The sequence below is a fragment of the Serinus canaria genome, chromosome 4 (genome assembly GCF_022539315.1).
Source record: "Serinus canaria isolate serCan28SL12 chromosome 4, serCan2020, whole genome shotgun sequence".
NCBI lineage: Eukaryota > Metazoa > Chordata > Aves > Passeriformes > Fringillidae > Serinus > Serinus canaria.
In genome coordinates, this window is record NC_066317.1 from 63,142,402 (window position 1) to 63,151,052 (window position 8,651).

An 8,651-nucleotide genomic window follows, 5' to 3' on the forward strand; every position below is an offset into this window, starting at 1 on the left:
GTTATGGAAGCAATTCCTACACTAATGACACACTGACAAATTTTTAGCCCACAGTGCAGCTGTAACTCAAATTCCCTTGTATGGAAGGTCCAGCAGAAGGTCTCAGCCCCTGGGATCTTCATGAGGTGAGTCTGGGCACACATATGCACCAAAATGTCTCCACTGGCTGTATGAGAAGCTGAGGCTCCTAATCCAAGCTCTGATGCTGGATGCCTGAAGTGAGGCTGTGTGAGCTGGACCAGTTTTACATTGTTTGTCTCATCCCAGGCCTGTTAAAGGAGCAGCTCCACAAGAGCCAGGATATAAACAAACATTATAGAGCTGGACTGTACACTCATCCAGGGCTGGTCACACTGTCTAGCCATGACTTCAGTTTTAAATAACATCAAATGGAAATTCTGGCACAAAATCCAAAGTCCTCACACTTCCATTCACCCTGGCACATGAGTTTCTTGCCCATTCCCTCATTATGGTCCCATAGCTATAACCCACTTTTCATACATGAGTTTCAAGAAAGGGACAGGAAGGAATTTCCTACAGGTGCAATAACCTTTGATGAGGTAGAAAGAACTGTTTATTCTAATATTTTTTCAAGGTATCAGTGCAGTCTTTTCTAAAATTCTAACTACTGTGATATCTGCAGTAGGGCACTCAGTAACCACCACCTAAAGGGGTACAAGGTGTTATCAGTGTCACTTATACTAATAAGCTTAAAATTATGTAATTTTTTTCCCCCTCTTCTCAGTGCCAACATAAAACAACCAGACATTATACTTAGAGAGTCTGGCCAGTTTTTGTGTCAAATGCCAGGGTCTTTAAGAAACATGAAAAAAGTTTCCAACTCCTCCTGCTAACAGAACCACATGGTCCAAGATGCAGTTCTCAATTCACAGAGAACAGGAGCCAGTCTGCATGGAAAAGTTCCAGAAATCTGTGCTATTTTCTCACCTCCAACAAAGCTGAAGAGAAGAGACACATAAAAACATTTGCATGACTTGCTTAGCTATTACATTCACTATTGGGTATCACCACAGCTAAGGAATACCAGTACTAAATTAACTTTGGAAGACAAGAAAATTCCAGGAGATTCACAGAAGTCCATTTAGTGTCTGAAAAATATCACAGTGAATCCCAGAGGGCTGTCAGAAATATTTTTACTTAATTTTCTTTTTCTACAGAGAATACACACCTAATAATTGTTTGCTAAAAGAGAGAAAGAATTTCCTCCAAAGCAATCAGAATGATCAGGCATTAAAGGGGAAGATGATTAGTGAGGATAAACATCTGGTGGCTTCCCAGGAAAATTTTTTCTTGATTCCTAAGTGTTACAGGTATTGAAAGTTACATCTTTGAAGTGGGGGAAGAAAATTTATATATCCAATTGAAATGGTTTTCATTAAAGGCCTGAGTTGAATATGTGTGCATAAAGGAAGATGCAGGCAAAGGTTCTGGTCTCAGAACTAACTCCATTATTACAGTCATGGGCACACGTGGCAAACAGGGCAGTTAATTCCAGCCTAATATGAAGTGTTACACCATTGCCCACTCACAGGGCCATCAGCCCTTTGTTGGGCTCAAAAAGAAGGAAAAAGCACAGGCACAGAAGAATCTGTGTCTGGTCACCATGACCTGAAGGACAGAAGGGCAGGAGAATAACCCCAGGCATAAGCCCAGAGAGGCCAAGACACAGAACCAGACACAAGCAGTGTGAAACATGAAGAACAGCAAGAAAGCATCCTTTAAACACAAGGGGAGTGAAATAAGGAAGACAAAACCCAAGGGAAGAGTTTCTTCTCTGTCCAGCAGAAGGGGAAAGTTAATCAAGTTGATGCCTTGAAAAGTGGTGCAGAACTAAGCATCTCTGTTACCTACCAATGAAAAGAAGGTGAGCAGAAGGCTCACACAACTAATAGCAGTGAACATGTTTTAGGTAAAAACATTTAGCAGAGATTTACTTTGGTTACTGATGCTTGTAGGCTGGTGATAGTCCCTTTCCTATATTTTGATCAGCCTGGAGCTCTCTTTTTACTCAGGGCCATCACTAGACCCACCACAGGAGATTGAAAGAACCTAGAACAACCATCATAGGCAATTATTGCTGAGAGCTCAGGGAAGATGTGACTTATGCCAGTCTTGGAAAAGGGTAAGTGCAGTGGCTGTGTTTAAAATGAGGAAAAGAACTGGAAAACTACACACAAGCCAATTGACCTCCAGCCCTGAGAACGTTTTTCAAGCAATAATCCCACCAACATTTTGTAAGTGTTTGAAAAACAAGAACTGGAAATGCAAATAAGAGCTATTTGTCAAGAATCAAGTCAAACTAGTTTGGTGTCCTTCTGTGGCAGGGTTACAGGCCTTGCAGATAAGGAAAGCCAAATTTAATCCATTTCAGGGCTGTGTCACACTGCATTGTCAGGAGCAAACTAAGGAAACCTCTCTGAGGCCAGCAAAACTGGCTGGGTCACTGCTGGGAGTTCGCAGTGGGTCACTGTCCCCATGGGAAGATCACATCAGGACTGCAAAGAATCAGTTCAGGGGTTATTCAGCATTTCATTAGACAACTGCATAATGAATAAACAAAGTGGTTATTTAAGATGTAGCTTCAGCCTGGAGGTTACAAGCAATGCTGGGAGAGGACTAGAATTCTAAACCAGGCAGAAAAACTAGAAAAAAGGGTCTAAAAACCAAATGAACTTTTATAAAAATGAGGGCAAGATGCTACACTTCATCAGGATTAATCAACAGCTCATATTTGGAATGGAGAACAGCCCATTAAGTGGCACTTCTATGGTGAAGCTAGAGAGTCACAAGCTGAAATTGGTTTATAATATTCTGTCATTGCCCCCAAAAATACAGTTATACTGGGACCTACAAAAAAGAAGTGCAAGAGCTTAGGCTGACTTCAGCACAAGGTGTGAACTGCAGTGCTGTGTCTGGTTTGGTCCCTGCAGCACCAGGAACTGTCAGAGACACCAACAGCAGCAGAAATAGCCGCAGGCTTAAATGGCATCCAGGAAGCTCAACCAAAACCCCTGGAAAACTTCACAGTAATGAGGATGGCACTGGGATGGATTTCCTCCAGAAGACAGGGGAATATTTAGACCTGCAGGTATAAATGAGACATCATTTGGGAATGGCATTGGGATAGTGGCCCTGCATAAAGACAAGAAAGAACTGAGCAATTTCTTATTGATACCTTTCCCTGTCCCTTCTCTCCTAATTCTGTGGTTAAGAATAATTTTGTTCCCCAGGCAGTCACTCCAGCTCTCTGTGTTGTAATTCCAGCACAAACACAGACACCCCTGGGAGAAATTCATTGCCCTTGTGCAGAATCTGAAATTCAGACTAATTGTTTCTCCTCCCTCAGTTATCAGGGCAAAGGAAATGTTTTTTCTGATTTAAGCAAGTATGATGTCAGAGCATTCCCATGCTGGGATGGGTCACTGATAAGGCACTTCAGAGACATTTGGCTGCAGGGCAGCTGGCAGGGCCCACAGTTTCTTCATCTGCCTTTAAAGAAGTAAACCACAACCTTGCCAATAAATTGAGAGGCTGGTGCACAATTTGACATTTTAGCCCATAAATAGAATAAATTCTATTCTCTTTTTTTCTGACAGCCATTTCAGGCCTGAGAATAAAACCACCTTATACTTACCTTGTCCCTCATGCTATGAGATAATGATTCACCTTTGCTTGATGGCTCAGGAATTTCTTTAAACACTAAGTCAGAGGTTTGGGAGGGGAAAATCTCCCTCATGAAATGATCAGTTTGTTCTTGGCATCATTGCTTGACAAGTTCCCTATCTTAGAGCTTCCTGGAAAACCCTTCAAGAGTCTGACCACAAGCTGAGCTTTGGTCAGACTGTGTGGCTTTGAGACACTGAAGCTGTCCCAACAAAGTCCATGTGACACTGCCAAACAGGGATGTGGCTGCAAACAGGGAGTATGATGGAAATTTGGCACTAAGATCCTCTAGTGTAGGAACAAGCCAACTCCAAGAGGCCTCTTTCACTGCAGTGTAAGATGTGGGAAAGCACCCAGGCTTGATCAATTCTCCAAAAATCCACTGAAGCCAAGAGTGACAAACACTTTCAAAAGCTTAGAACGCTTTCAGCTATGCAGGAGGGGCTATGTCAAGCTGTTGGGGAGTGAAGGTCAGTTCAGAATTTTGGTTCCAAGAAAAAGTAAGAACCACTGGTAAAATACCAGTTTTTCTAGTTTATTTATGAGGTTTGCACAGGACTGCTGAAAATCCAGCAGGAAATATGTGCTGGACACAGGGTCAATTTACAGCATAGGCAAGGGTTGTGTGCTGTTTGTGTGCTCTGAATGCCACCAGGGACAAAGCTGGAGTATTTGTCTTGCTACTGCCAATCTTATCCCTGTCTAGGAAGACATAGGCGTGTCATTTTTTACTTGCTTTATTTGTGTGTAAAAATCCTTTCTTGAATTTATGTGTTTGTGTCTTGGTTTGAAAAGATAGGTGTGTGCTAAGGAAGGCAGGAGCCTCCCCTGAAATGGAACATGTAAAGTCCCTCCCTCTGAATTGTTATAAATTTGAAATTAAGGGGCTCTTAGGCAAAGATATGGGAGCAGGAATAACAGCTCCCATATTTTTTTCTTCCCTAATAAAGATTTATTAGGGAAGAAAAAAATAAAATATAAAATAAACAATGCAGTAAAAAAAAAAAAAACAAAAAAAAAACCAACACTGACAGAGTCAGAACACAACCTGACACCCTGTGGGTCAGGGTGTTGGTACCAGTCCAGTTGGAATTGTGGCTGCAGCTCTCCTGGAGTCCCAGGTGTGGTCCTGTTGGAGCAGGGATCCTGTGAAAGGGTGGAGCTTCCTCTGAAGATCCAATGAAAGAGGCAGCTGCTCCTCTGGGAATCCAGTGGAGAAGCTGTTCTGGTGTTCCAAAACCTCAAGATTATATCCAGGTAGGAATGCTTGGCTCCTCCCCCTGGGCCAAGCATCTCCCAATGGGATGCTGCAGTTCTTATCAGTCATGCAGTGACACTCAATAACCCACAAACAGCAGATATCTCCTGCAGGGAGGATTGGTTTGTGGAAGAGACAAAGAAAACTGCCCAATGAACAGAAGATAACTGCCACACCTCTAACAGATGGCAAATAGCATACACATTGCCTTGCCATCTAGAATACTTTGAGAAGAAACTGCTGGTTGATATTTTAAGTGCTGGGATTTGGGCAGGTTATTCCATGGCTAACAAACCCAGAGTGACTAAAGAGGGGCAGCTCTCTGCACAGCCTGTGCTTACACAAGGCAGGTGGGGAGAGCTCATTATAGTTTAGGAAAGCTATTGACTTTCTAGGATGTGGTTCAACCTTCCATGTGTAAAACTGTGCATAAAACAAATGTGCAACATACCAGCTGTCAAAAGGCATTTAAACATTGCTCAGGTCCTGCTTTGGTGTGAGCCTGAACTGAGGAACTGTGCATTAGTTATATTTAGTGCTGCTGGCTGAAACCAGACATGGCTCAGGGGCTGGATGCTGTGTTACAGGGTATATATAGTCCAGGGTGAATGCAAGGGCTGCTTAGGCAAGAAGCCTTGTGTAACAAATTTAGTGCATGGATGAAGTTCTGCTCTTTAAGCCAGGAAAAAAAATAGCCCACAATGCCCAGAACTTAGAGACAAGTTTTAGCTCTGCAGGTGGTCTCCATGAAAGCCTGGACTTTAGGCAGTCACAAGCATTGGTAACTCTGGGCTTTGTCCTAAAGTTTTTGCCTCTCTCCAGACCCCATATTAAACTGAAAAGTTACAAGGTGAAACTGCATGGTCATCTTTTTAGGCTGCAGTCAAAAGATAATAGATACAACCTCACTAAACCTGTGGACTTTAAAGCCTGTTGGAATTAATGCAAAGGAAGATGATAAGTTTGATCTGGTTCAGTGCAGAAGCCACTCAAAACAACAGATTTTGTTAGCCTTGGTTGCCTATATTAACTTCAGAAAAGTTAGTGCAGATTTAGTATTAAAAGCTACTTTCTGTTAGCAGATCTGTCCATTAATTTGGACAAGAAGAAACTCTTATAAAGAAAAGTTCCTACACTTTCTACTTTGTAGAAAACTCCCAAAGATGAATATCCTTATACACATCAAAATGTCATGTTATAAATACTTTTAGCACTTAAAGCTAGATAGAAGCTGTGGTTTTTTTCTTTGTCTAACAATTCACATGGGTCCCTAACTGCACAAAAATCCCAGTGATGGGACTCCTTCATTTGTTTCTCTGTGTTGTCCACATTTTCTGCCTGCATTGTTTTTGCATAGCCAGATACTTTATGGTCTTTAGGAATAAAATAAAAGAATTGGGTAAAAATAAAGTATTAAAAGAAAAGCATCAATTCTTAGAAAACATCTAACAATTAGATGTAGCTTGGGGCTGAGGCTACCATTCTGTTTGCCTGAGCATGAACATTAAGTGCAGCTATTAATGCACACACAGAGAATATTCAGATCCCTCCACATCTAAACAAGAAATTAAACATTGTTCTCCCTTGAAGTCTGCATCCTGCTTGCTCTGTGGAAGGGTAAAACTTGCATCACCAGCCAGCAGTCTTTCCAGCTGATTTGGTCTCTCAAATAAAAGTGAAGATATGAAGAATAATGGGAGGGTTGCCAGTCCTGCCCCATTTATAGACTCCCTTGACAAAGAGAACAACCTATAGTTTTGTCACTTAAATTTTGCAGAAAAGTGCAGTGTCACTTACTTTGATTTAAACAGCAAAAGGTGCTCAAGGCTAATGAAGACAAGCTGATGTCTTAGCAGGTTTTCAGAAAGTTCATGGTTCAGAGCAGGATTCAAATGATGACAGCCCTGACTCTGAGGAAGGAAAAGTGTAGGCAGATCAATGTAAAAATAGAATATCTGCAGATATTTGCATTTCTTTTCTCATGGCATCCATGCCTGGAACTCTTCTTCTTATGCTTTAAGTCACTTTTTAAACTTCAAGTGTTTAGAGTTCTTGAAAATATTTCTGCCACGTCCCAACTCTACAAAGTCTCAGCTGGAGCAGCAAGATGGAGTTGGAAAGTTAAGGAATATCTACATGGAGATTCAACTGCAAACCCAGATAAATGAATACTATGCTTGAAACTGGAGCAACAGGGCAGAATATTTTACATTGTGATTTTTATTTAATAAATCACACTAAAGGTGTGATGGCCAGCTGGCAGTGCAATTGACATCATTTCTCTGCCCCAGACAGATCAGGGCAGTCACAAAGCAAGAGGCACCACGCAATGTAGAACAGGGAATAAAACAGGACAAGGTGGACAGTGAGGAGGATGCATGAGTGTTCTGATGACCCCATTGTGTTTGTGTGTAACAGTTTGGATTTAACAGGAACCTTTTGGATTTTGAGGAGGAAAAAAATGCACACCTTGTAGGAGGCACAGCAGCAGATTTCCAGCACTGGAGCACACAGCAGGTCAAGAGCATCATCCTCATGTTTGCTCTTGCCCTGCCTCCAGCAGGTTTTGTCTAGTGCATCCCACTGCTTGTTTGCAAAGGGACAGCAAACAGCCATTCTCTGCTCACTTATGGTTTCACAAACTTCTGCCACCCTCTTCAGCCATCTCTTGACTAGACTGAAGGTTCCCAGTCTGTACACTGCTCCTGTTTATCCCAACTCCTTTGTCAGCACTTTATATGGTTCTGCTGTGTTCTTGTTCTCTATAAAAATGGTCTTGAGTCTTGTCATTCTGTCATACTAAACCTGACTTTACATATTCAAATTCTTCAAAAGTTTCTTTTCACTTGCCCAGAACAGATATTCTAGTTGCTGGGTGCAATTCCCACACCTCCCTGCCAATGCTTTTTCAGAACTGGTGGCATATTAGCTGCTTTTCTGTCATTTGGGTGGTTTTCAATGAGAATTAACACAGAACAGTAATTGAATGAAAAGAGAATAGGTAAGGTGAGCTTTAAAATAACCTGTAAAAATCTCCACTAGGAAAATCCTGCTTGTATTGGAGCTTCTGCAGACTGAAAGGAATCTTGCATTTTTCAGATTCTGAGAAAGAGAATGACAAAGTTATTCCCCTTTCCCCATCTCTCCCCCTCCTGGCTGGGCCAACGGCCCAATTCTGTCCCATGTTTCATTTCCCCACTTCCAACAAAGTGAATCATAAAGCAGAGGTGCAGCAAAGCAACTGAAGGAATTGCAAATGGTCAGGTTTTCTTTTGTTCAAGCCAGTGTCTGTGCAAACACCAAGGGAAAAATTCCTGAAGATCTATAGGTGTTTCCATCTGGCAAACACGGCTGGGTTCTTGTCCACACCTGTAACAAGCCAGTGAGATTACACCAGCCTGGGGGACACACCACAGAATAATTCAGAATAATTCATCTGAAACTGAGCTGTTCTGGGACTTCCTCCAAGTTCTGCAATAGGAATGTTCATTTTTTGGTAAAAAGGGCTCCTTCCACACAATGTCTTCCCTGAACAGGTGAGTTCCTCTTCCCTGGGAATGAGATGCTGACGTTGCTCCATGGTAAATTGGTGTCACTCATTGCTCTGGCAGTGCTGCTAGCTGGACTAAAGGGGCTGCTGACCTGGGGAGTATCAGCCTCACCACCCACACCTGCAGTGACTACAGAGCCACCAGATGGAGGGGCCTGG